Source organism: Bos taurus, chromosome X, assembly GCF_002263795.3.
Source record: "Bos taurus isolate L1 Dominette 01449 registration number 42190680 breed Hereford chromosome X, ARS-UCD2.0, whole genome shotgun sequence".
In the NCBI taxonomy this organism is placed as follows: Eukaryota; Metazoa; Chordata; class Mammalia; order Artiodactyla; family Bovidae; genus Bos; species Bos taurus.
This window is the reverse complement of record NC_037357.1, coordinates 3,182,897-3,195,125: the sequence shown is the minus strand read 5'-3', so window position 1 is coordinate 3,195,125 and position 12,229 is coordinate 3,182,897. Positions and strand designations below refer to the sequence as shown.

At 41.8% G+C, this 12,229-nt stretch overlaps 1 protein-coding gene across 2 annotated transcripts in view; it reads right to left on the bottom strand.

The window, feature by feature from the left end:
• The window catches only part of IL13RA1 (interleukin 13 receptor subunit alpha 1), a 78,127-nt gene that overhangs the window by 51,806 nt on the left and 14,092 nt on the right, over nt 1-12,229 (bottom strand). The gene's annotated exons all lie outside the window — the stretch shown is intronic.

Here is a 12,229-nt window from a genome sequence, read left to right as displayed (position 1 = left end):
CTTGAGGAAGAAATGAATGTTCCTTTTTCATGAATATTATATTTTCAATAGCTATGGAAACCATAGGAGTCTTGACTCTTTTTCCTCTTCTGTATGGGAAACAGTACGAGGCCAGGAGGACAAATTTTATGTTTCCTGAAAATGCCTTATCTGCTCAATTCCAAGTTTCCCTAGTCCCTCTGTCTGCTCCTTCCTTGTTCTCTTGGCTTGTTCCTTTCCTTTCTTCTATTCTCACAGAATTCACACCCAGTCTTCAGCCCTCTGTGTATTCTTCTCTATTTCTTACTCCCTCATCCACTCGCCCATTTATCACTTCCACTCCTCAACTAGAATTTCTGCACTGAGGATTCCTAATCCTGACCTACTGCCTTGGAGCCAGTCCCAGATTTCCAACTGCTCCACTTTAGAGTTCCACTCTTGCCTCAAATTCAACAGCCAAGACAGATGTCCCCTCTTCTTGGACAAACTGCCTTTTTTTCTAACCATCCCAACTGCCATCAGCCAGAGCTCATTTTTCTCTGGGCTCCTTGATTAGATTAGAGCCTCTGAAATCACCCCTCCCCTCTTTTTTATATCTTATCACCAAATTCGGTTACTTCTTTCTTTGCAAACCCTCTGGAATTCTCTATGATATTCCTCTCACCCTATTTCATGCCCTAATCACTTGAGGCTTCATGTCTTCTCCAGATTGACCTCTCTGACATTATTAGTGTCCTTTAAACACGATCTTTACCTATCAGGGGGCAGACAGAATGAAAACCACAATCACAGAAAACTAACCAAACTGATCACATGGATCACAGCCTTGTCTAACTCAATGAAACTATGAGCCATGCCGTGTAGGGCCACCCAAGATAGACAGATCATGGTGGAGAGTTCTGACAAAACGTGGTCCACTGGAGAAGGGAATGGTGAACCACTTCAGTATTCTTGCCTTGAGAACCCATGAACAGTATGAAAAGGCAAAAAGATATGATACTGAAAGATGAATTTCCCAGGTCGGTAAATGTCCAATGTGGCAAAGAGTGGAGAAATAGCTTCAGAAAGAATGAAGATATGGAGCCAAAGAGAAAACAAAGCCCAGTTGTGGATGTGACGGGTGAAGGAAGTAAAGTCCAATGCTGTAAAGAACAACACTGCATAGGAACCTGGATGTTAGATCCATGAATCAAGGTAAATTGGAAGTAGTCAAACAACAAGAGTGAACATCGACATACGAGGAGTCAGTGAACTACAACGGACCCAAATAGGCAAATTTAATTCAAATGACTATTATATCTACTACTGTGGGCAAGAATCCCTTAGAAGAAATGGAGTAGCCCTCACAGTCAACAAAAGATTCTGAAATGCAGTACTTGGATGCAATCCCAAAACAGCAAAATTATTTCTGTTCATTTCCAAGGCAAACCACTCAATTTCACAGTAATCCAAGTCTATACCCCAACCACTAATGACAAAGAAGCTGATGTTGAATGGTTCTATGATGACCTACAAGACCTTCTAGAACTAACACCCCAAAAAGATGTCCTTTTCATCATAGCGGAGTGGAATGCAAAAGTAGGAAGACAAGAGATACCTGGAGTAACAGGCAAGTTTGGCCTTGGACTACAAAATGAAGCAAAGCAAAGGTTAACAGAGTTTTGCCAACAGAATCCACTTGTCATAGCAAACACTGTCTTCCAACAACACAAGAGACGACTCTGCACATGGACATCATCTTATGGTCCCTACCAAAAGCAGATTGATTATATTCTATGCAGCTAAAGATGGAGAAGCTCTCTACAGTCAGTAAAAACAAGACCAGGAGCTGACTGTGGCTCAGATCATGAACTCCTTATTGCAAAATTAAGACTTAAATTGAAGAAAGTAGGGAAAAACCACTAGACCATTCAGGTATGAGCTAAATCAAATTGCTTATGATTATACAGCAGAAGTGACAAATAGATTCAAGGGATTAGATCTGATAGACAGAGTGCCGGAAGAACTATGGACAGAGGTTCATGACATTGTACAGGAGGCAGTGATCAAGACCATCCTGAGAAAAAGAAAGGCAAAATGGTTGTCTGAGGAGGCCATACAAATAGCTGAGAAAAGAAGAGAAGCTAAAGGCAAAGGAGAAGAGGAAAGATATACCTATTTGAATGCAGAGTTCCAAAGAATAGCAAGGAGAGATAAGAAAGCCTTCTTCAGTGATCAATGCAAAGAAATAGAGGAAAACAATAGAATGGGGAAAACTAGAGATGTCTTCAAGAAAATTAGAGATACCAAGGGAACATTTCATGCAAAGATGGTCACAGTAAAGGACAAAAATGATATGGACCTAACAGAAGCAGAAGATATTAAGAAGAGGTGGCAAGAATACATAGAAGAACTATACAAAAATGATCTTCATGACCCAGATAACCACAATGGTGTGATCACTCACCTAGAGCCAGACATCCTAGAATGTGAAGTCAAGTGGGCCTTAGTAAGCACCACTATGAACAAAGCTAGTGGAGGTGATGGAATTCCAGTTGAGTTATTTCAAATCCTAAAAGATGATGCTGTAAAAGTGCTACACTCTATATGCCAGCAAATTTGGAAAACTCAGCAGTGGCCACAGGACTGGAAAAAGTCAGTGTTCATTCCAATTCCAAAGAAAGGCAATGCCAAAGAATGCTCAACTACTGCACAACTGCACTCATTTCACACGCTAGCAAAGTAATGCTCAAAATTATTCAAGCCAGGCTTCAACAGAACATGAATCAAGAACTTCCAGATGTTCAAGCTGGATTTAGAAAAGGCAGAGGAACCAGAGATCAAATTGCAAACATCCCTTGGATCACTGAAAAAGCAAGAGACTTCCAGAAAAATCTACTTCTGCTTTATTGACTATGCCAAAGCCTTTGACTGTGTGGATCTAAACAAACCCTGGAAAATTCTTAAAGAGATGGGAATACCAGACCACCTGACTTGCCTCCTGAGAAATCTGTATGCAGGTCAAGAAGCAACAGTTAGAATTAGACATGGAACAATGGACTGGTTCCAAATTGGAAAAGAAACACCTCAAGGCTGTATATTGTCAGCCTGCTTATTTAACTGCTTTTTATTTATTTATTTTCCTGCTTATTTAACTTATATGCAGAGTACATCATGTGAAATGGTGGGCTAGATGAAGCATAAGCTGGAGTCAAGATTGCTGGGAGAAATATCAACCTCAGCTATGCAAATGACACCATCCTTATGGCAGAAAGTGAAGAGGAGCTAAAGAGCCTCTTTCAGTTCAGTCACTCAGTCAAGTCCGACTCTTTGCGACCCCATGAACTGCAGCATGCCAGGCCTCCCTGTCCATCACCAAGTCCCGGAGTTCACTCAGACTCACGTCCATCGAGTCAGGGATGCCATCCAGCCATCTCATCCTCTGTCGTCCCCTTCTCCTCCTGCCCCCAATCCCTCCCAGCATCAGAGTCTTTTCCAATGAGTCAACTCTTCGCATGAGGTGGCCAAAGTACTGGAGTTTCAGCTTTAGCATCATTCCTTCCAAAGAAATCCCAGGGCTGATCTCCTTCAGAATGGACTGGTTGGATCTCCTTGCAGTCCAAGGGACTCTCAAGAGTCTTCTCCAACACCACAGTTCAAAAGCATCAATTCTTCGGCGCTCAGCTTTCTTCACAGTCCAACTCTCACATCCATATATGACCACAGGAAAGACCATAGCCTTGACTAGACGGACCTTTGTTGGGAAAGTAATGTTTCTGCTTTTGAATATGCTATCTAGGTTGGTCATAACTTTCCTTCCAAGGAGTAAGCGTCTTTTAATTTCATGGCTGCAGTCACCATCTGCAGTGATTTTGGAGCCCCAAAATACAAAGTCTGACACTGTTTCCACTGTTTCCCCATCTATTTCCCATGAAGTGATGGGACTGGATGCCATGATCTTCGTTTTCTGAATGTTGAGCTTTAAGCCAACTTTTTCACTCTCCACTTTCACTTTCATCAAGAGGCTTTTTAGTTCCTCTTCACTTTCTGCCATAAGGGTGGTGTCATCTGCATATCTGAGGTTATTGATAGTTCTCCCCGCAATCTTGATTCCAGTTTGTGTTTCTTCCAGTCCAGTATTTCTCATGATGTACTCTGCATATAAGTTAAATAAGCAGGGTGACAATATACAGCCTTGACGGACTACTTTTCCTATTTGGAACCAGTCTGTTGTTCCATGTCGAGTTCTAACTGTTGCTTCCTGACCTGCATACAGATTTCTCAAGAGGCAGGTCAGGTGGTCTGGTATTCCCATCTCTTTCAGAATTTTCCACAGTTTATTGTGATCCATGAAAGTGAAAGAGGAGACTGAAAAAGCTAGCTTAAAACTCCACATTCAAAAAACAAAGATCATGGCATCTGGTCCCATCACTTCATGGCAAATAGATGGGGAAACAGTAGAAACAGTGAGAGACTTCTTGGGCTCCAAAATCACTGCAGATGGTGACTGCAGCCATGCAATTAAAATATGCTGCTCCTTGGAAGAAAAGCTATGACCAACCTATACAGCATATTAAAAAGCAGAGACATAACTTTGCCAACAAAGGGCCATCTAGTTAAAGCTATGGTTTTTCCCGTAGTCATGTATGGATGTGAGAGTTGGACCCTAAGGAAAGCTGAGCACCAAAGAATTGAAGCTTCTGAACTGTGGTGTTGGAGAAGACTCTTGAGAGTCCATTGGACTGCAAGGAGATCAAACCAGTCTATCCTAAAGGAAATCAATCATGAATATTCATTGGAAGGACTGATGCTGATGCTGAAGCTGAAGCTCCAATACTTTGGCCACCTGAAGCGAAGAACTGATTCATTGGAAAAGACCCTGATGCTGGGAAAGATTGAAGGCAGGAGGAAAAGTGGATGATAGAGGATGAGATGGTTGGATGGCATCACAGACTTGATGGACATGAGTTCAAGCAAACTCTGGGAGATGGTGAAGGATAGGGAAGCCTGACGTGCTAGATTCCATGCAGTTGCATAGAGCCGGACACGACTGAGTGGCTGACCTGAACTGAACCACTGCCAGATCAGTGTTCCATAGCATGAGGTCTTTCTAAGTGTCTTACTCTACTATGTGGCTCTAAATGCTGATATCTTCTTTCTTATTTCCAAAAACGTCTATGTAGACCTTTCCCCAGTAATCATCCAGCACAGTACAGGCAGACAGAATGTGCTCATTACACTTTTTGTCAAAGTTATCAAAGGATTCTCTTTTATAGTAACTAGAAGAATACACAGAGTAAAGCCTTACATCATTAGTCACAAGGGAGATGTGCAAACATTCTGCAGAAAAGGAAGACAATGTAGAAAATGAACTAAGAGGAAAGAGTCCCAAACCCTTGATTTGTTTACTTTAGAATCATCTGTGATCATTTGAAAAATGCAAGTCCCTCAACCCCTCTCCCAGGGAATCCTACTTAGAAGGTTTTGCCCAGGGACTAAGATAAGCATTTTGACAGCAATTCTCCAGGGGACTGTGCTACAAATCCAGTCTTATAAAAAGCAGATCTTTCCCATAAATATAGTCAATTGATCTTTGACAAAGGGGAAAAGGCAATACAATGGAGCACAAATAGTCTCTTCAACAAATGGTGCTGGAACAACTGGATAGCCACATGTTAAAAAAAAAAAAAAAAAGAATCTAGTCACAGACCTTATATTCTTCACAAAGCTAACCTCACAATGGATCACAGACCTAAATGTAAAGTGCAAAACTATAAGCCTCCTAGGAGATAACATAGGAGAAAACCTAGACAATCTTGGGTATGGTGATGACTTTTTAGATACAATATCCAAGGCATGATCTTTAAAAGAAATAATTGATAAGCTGAATTTCATTAAAATTAAAAACTTCTGCAAAAGATAATATTAAGAGAATAAGAAAAGAAGCCAAACACTGGAGGGGCGGGAGAGAAAATGTATGCAAAAGACACATGTGATAAAGGGCTGTTAGCCAAAATATACAAAGAACTCATAAAACTGAACAATAAAGCAAAATACTCAACTAAAAAATGAGCCAAAGATCTTCACAGACATACAGATGACAAATAAGCACATATCATCGGAGAAATGCAAATGAAAGCAACAAGATACCACTACACACCAGTCAGAACGCCCATAATCCAGACATCGGCAATATCAAATGCTGATGAGGATGTGGAGCAACAAGAACTCTTGCTCATTGCTGGTGGAAATACAGAACGGTACAGGCACTTTGGAAGACAGTTTCTTACAAAACCAAACATGTTCCTACCATATGATTAGTAATTGTGCTCTCTGGTATTTACCAAAAGAAATTGAGACCTTATATCTACACAAAAACCAACATACAAAAGTTTAAAGCAGCTTTATTCATCATTGCCAAAGCTTGGAAGCAATCAAGATGTCCTTTAGTCACTAAATGGATACATAAACTGTAATACATCCAGACAGTGGAGTATTATTCAGCACCAAAAAGAAATGAACTATCAAGCCATGAAAAGATATGGAGGAATGTTACATGTGTATTATTAAGTGATAGAAGTCCATCTGAAAATGCTACATACTGTCTGATTCCAACCAGATGAAATCCTGGAAAAGACAAAACTAGGAGAATAAACAAATCAATGGTTGCCAGGGGTTGGAGTAGGGGAGAGATGAATTAGTGGAACGCAGAGGATTTTTAAGGCAATGAAAGTACTCTGTATGGTAATTATAACAATGGATATATGTCATACATTTGTCCAAACCCATAAAATGTAGAAGGCCAAGAGTGTACCCTAATACAGACTATGTAGAATTCTGATGGTGGTGATGTATATCAATGTAGCTTCATCAATTGTAACAAATGTACTATTGGTGAGGGATGTTGATAATGGGGAAAGCTATTAATTGTAGGGGCAGTGGGTATATGGAAAATCTCTGTACCTTCCTCTCAATTTTGTTGTAAACCTAGAACTGCTATAAATAATGTCTTTTTAAAAAAACGAAAACAAACAAAAAAAATTTTTTTTAATTCAGATCTAATGTATTTACTTCTTCAAAGGCTGTTCAAAGAAATGCTTCAATATACAAAGTGACCTTGTCCTTTAAGAGATAGTATATAAATTTTTTCTCCTAGTTGTTGGCCCCTGTGGTTCATGAATGAAAACAGTTTTTTAAAAACTAAGTTACAGCCATGACTAGTTTTTAGATCAGACAGGCCTGAAATGTTTTGCACACACACAGAAATAGAAACTGAAGAAACTTACGACATTATTGTTACATAACTAAAGAGAACTATGTAGAAAGTTAACGTTTTTCAATAATGAAAGGAACTCCTCTAATGAGTAACCTTTGAGATTCCTTTTTCATTGTACCCTGAGTATTTCACATATTCTCATGGAATCCAGATAAGAAATGTAAAAAAAATCTTTTGTTGTACTTCAGAAAAAAATAACAAAAGGGAAAATACTGATTTTGAAGAGAAAATTTTTGAAATCTTGTGAAAGATTAGATGATAACCTAAGATAGGAGGCATTTGAGTGCTTCCTGTTAAAAACCACACACTGAAATCCACACAATCACTCTGCTGACAGAAGGAGGAAATGGACAAATTAAAGACTATTTCCTGCACTGTAAAGATGATTAGTTTGTTAAGAAATTCCCTAAAATTCATTGGCTTGGCTAGTCTGTAGCTATTAAGGTCAGGCTCCCTTCAATGCCAGACTATCCCTGAAGGACTGGAAGTCATCACCCTGGGGCTTCAAAATGACTCCATCTTTTTCTGACTGGAGATTAGGGAAACAGTCTCTGGCAGTTTGTTTGAGGTGATTTTAAACTGGTACTTCAACCAATTCTGACTGTTTGATAATGAATGAGCCACGTGTCTTTCTTCTGTGGTTTAGATTGGAAAGGATCTCTCCAGGGGAGAGTGGGGAGGAACAGGTGTGGGCTAGGTGCCAATTCTGTGAGGTGGTAGAAGAGGTCAGCTCTGTGTACTGGCTGCATCCTCAAGGGAGTGGGGATGAATAATAAAAAACCATATAGCTAGCACGTATTGCATGCTATATGGGCTTCCCTGGTGGCTCATACGGTAAAGCATCTGCCTGCAGTGCGGGAGACCTGGGTTCGATCCCTGGGTTGGGAAGATCCCCTGGAGAAGGAAATGGCACCCCACTCCAGTACTCTTGCCTGGAAAATTCCATGGACTGAGGAGCCTGGTGGGCTACAGTCCATGGGGTCACAAAGAGTTGGACACGACTGAGCGACTTCACTTTCACTTTCATTGCATGGTTACTCTACAGATGTTAGCAATTAGGCCAACTCCAAACACTCTTCATATAACAGCCCTCAAAACATCCTTAAGAGGCAGCACTATTGTTACTACTCCCATTTTACAGATTACAAAACTGGGGCTGAGAGAGAAGTAACTTGCCCCAAATCACACTGCTAGTAAGAGAGTCAGTATTTGAACCCAAGCAGTATGGCTCCAGAAAAGAGAATAAGGTGGTAAGGGCAAAAGATACAGAATTTATACCAGCCTGTCCAATAAAATTTTCTGGGATTATGGAAATTTGTGCTGTTGGTACAGGAGCCACTAGCCATATGTGAAACTGGCTAGTAAAACTGAGCAACTTAAGTTTTAATTTGATTTAATTTTAATTAATTTGAATTAAAATGTAAACACAGTCATGTGTGACTAGTGGCTCTTGTATTGGACAGTACAGGTCTGTTATAGGAAGAGTCCACGCTGATGACCGACTCTGGGAATGTGTATGACAAGAAGTGGTGTCCCTGCTGCATTCCCCCCACCTCTGGGTGCCAGCGAACCCCCACTATCTTGGGATGGATGCCATCCCATGGTTGTAGCTTATCCCTGCACCACAGTATGAACTAAGGGCTGAAAGCCAGCCAACCAGCCCAAGCACCGTCTGCGGTCAGCTTTGGTAAGATGCTGCATCAGCCCTGAAGTTGAACACTTTGGTCCAGAGGAAGAAGAATGCCTTCTTATTTGATTGGGCCAGTTTTTGATAATTTATTCATCCAGAGGGGATGCTAGTTTTGTAATCTGCACTAAGATTCATTTTGTGCTGGTATATGCCCCAAGGTGGGGCTTTCCAGGTGACTCAAGGGTAAAGAATCCATCTGCCAATGGAGGAAATGCAGGTTTGATTCTTGGATCGGGAAGATCCCCTGGAGGAGGAAATGGCAACCTACTCCAGTATTCTTGCCTAGAAAATTCCATGTACAGAGGAGCCTGGCAGGCTACAGTTGGTGGGGTCACAGGGAGTCAAACACAACTGAGTGACTGAGCACGACACACTACTATATATAAAACAGATAAGTAATGAGGACTCGCAGGAGATGTGGGTTTGATTTCTGGGTCTGGAAGTTCTCCTGGAGGAGGAAATGGCAACCCACTCCAGTATTCTTGCCTGGGAGAACCCCATGGGCAGAGAAGCCTGGTGGGCTACAGTCCATGGGGTTGCAAAAGAGTCAGACACACTGAGCCACTAAATAATAACACGTTCCAAGGCACTTCCCTAAATTTGTCTAATAAGAACTCCAAGGGCTAGGCTATCATCTGTCTCAGAGCTACCCTAATTTCTATATTTAGGTTACTTTCCTGCACAGTCTGCTGTGGACTGAGATAAAGTTTTAAGACTTCTTCCCTTCCTTTCCCTGTCCCTGCTAAAGATAGATTCTTTGAAGGTTTTCCCTGTGATTTTACCAATAACAACTCTAGGAAAAGCAAGGGGAATTAATAGCATAATAAACTCAGGGATCCTAAGCCTATAGTAACGGCTCTTTCCAGACTTCACCAAAACATTACCAGGGCCAGGCTGCTTCTTTTAAGGCTTAGTTCTTGGGGAGGCAGATCTACTCCATCCTTCTCTCTTTTTGTTCCTGAATTATAATGCTCCTGAGTTGCTTATCCTTGCCCCCTAAGTCCTCACCCCAATCCTGAATGTTGTCTAACTTTGGATACTACCAAACGTTCAAAAACCTATTCACAGAGCACCTCCCATGTGTCAGGCATGGGGTGTGGGGGAATAAGACACAGCCCCTGCTCTCAAGGGAGACGGTAGCCTGGAGAGGATGACCACTAAGTAAACAGGAAATGACATTGCAATGTGCTGAGTATTATGACACAGGAAAGTACAAGGTACTATGGTACATGACAACCGGGCACGTACCTAGGCTAGAGAGGTCAAGGAAGGCTTTCTGGAAGGGAAGAGGTGCCTGAGCTGAGATAAGGACAAGTTAGAAGCGTCCAGGTGAACAGGCAAGGCCTGGGCCACAAGGGCATGCAGAGTGATTCCACTATTCTGCCTGAATGTTGGGTCTGTATGCCACTCTTCTGTTTGAGTGTCTGAAGAGTGAGTTTGAGGAACTGAAAGAAGTTCAGTGTGGGTTGGGTGGTGGGTGCAGGATGACACTGAGGCGACAGAGCCAGTTAGGAGAGCGAGCATAAAAGGCTTTGTTGCTCCTGCTGATGAGTTTGGACTTTAGACTGTAGGCGCCAGGAACCACTGAAGGGCTTAAAGTAAAGGAGAAGCAACAGGTACCACCAGCAGGCAAGTGAAACTGCAGACCTCACATGAGAATGATCTGTACTGGGGAGTCAGGGGGACTCCAGACTGAACCACGTGAATTCAATACTGTCTGCCTTCGCCTGCAGTGCCCCTCAACTTGCCTGGGAGCACCTCTGGGGACAGGGGAAGAGAGAGAATGCCAACCTCCAGGCCACCTGGGAGGTTTCTGTTCAAAAATTCATGTGATTTTTTGGTGTCCTATTCCATGATATAGCCACGAGGGTCGTCACATACCAAAAATATTCATACTTTTCATCCAGTCATTGGGCAAAATGGACATTCCAGGATAAAGGCCCTGTTCATCCTATAACTTCAGAAGTTCTGGATGTGGCCCTCCATACCCCACTCTCTCAGAAACAGTCTGAATGAATGACAGATGGGGGGACAAGGCCAGGTGCAGGGCACCCTGCCAACATCAGACCTCCTGCTTCCCTACCTGGAATCACATAAACGAAATACTCCCAGTCCTGAGACCATTCTGCCTCAGCGCCAGCCTCCAGCCTCAGAGACACTTCCCCATCTGGGCAGTCCACCCGTTCAGCAATGCCTCTCACCTCGCTCCACCACCATGCCAAGCTCCACCCTCACTCCTCACACGCCTGTCTGCACTTCTGCAAGCCTCCATCACGCACTCTTCTTTCTATATAAACTACCGTGTCCAGCGCTGTCACCTCTACAATGACGCTTCAGGAGTAAAAAGACGGGTTTCTTATTTCTGCTCACCATTCAGAGCTTTAGCCACTATGTATGCTCAGGTTTTACTAAATTCAGTTGATTAACCTGGTTCTTTCTTCCCTGTTCTGTTGTTAATAATCAATTCTAGGCTCCAAATGAAAGGAAATAATGAAAGATTAATTTAGAAATTTAACAAATTTTGTAGATACAGTCACACATAGGAAATACAAGTTATTCTCTGGGGCAGTAAACTACTTTTTAACTCTGGGAATGATATAATTTTCCTTTTGAAAGATAAAAACCAATCACTCATACATTGCTGGTGAGAATGTAAAACAATACAGTTACTCTAGAAAATAATTTGGTGGTTTTTTAATAAAACTAAATGTGTAATTACCATATGATCCAGCAATTATACCCTAAGGCATTTGTTCCAGAGAACTGAAAAGTGATATTCACATAAAAACCTGAACATGAATATTTATAACTGCTTTCTCATACTTGCAAAAAAATTGAAAATAACCGAGATATCCTTTAGTGAATAAAAGGTCAAACAAACTGATACATCCATATCATAGAACACCACACAGCAAGAAAAAGAAATGGACTATTGATATATACAACAGCTTGGATGGATCTCCAGAGTATTATGCAGAGACTGAAAAATATAGTCAGCCTCTGACAGTTATTAATATATTTTGTATGATTCTGTTCCTGTTACATTCTTTAAATGACAAAATTATAGATGGAGAACAGATGAGTGGTTGCCAGAGGTTAGAGACTTGGGGGAGAGGAGTGTGGGGAGAGGGGTGCAGGAAGGAGGTGGGTGTAGCTATAAAAGGGCAACTTGGGAGTGCCCTGGTGGTCCAGTGTCTAAGATTCCTCACTCTCAATGCAGGGGGCCTGGGTTCGATCCCTGGTCAGGGAACTAGACACACATACCACAACTAAAGATCTATCATGTAGCCACTAAGACCAGGTGC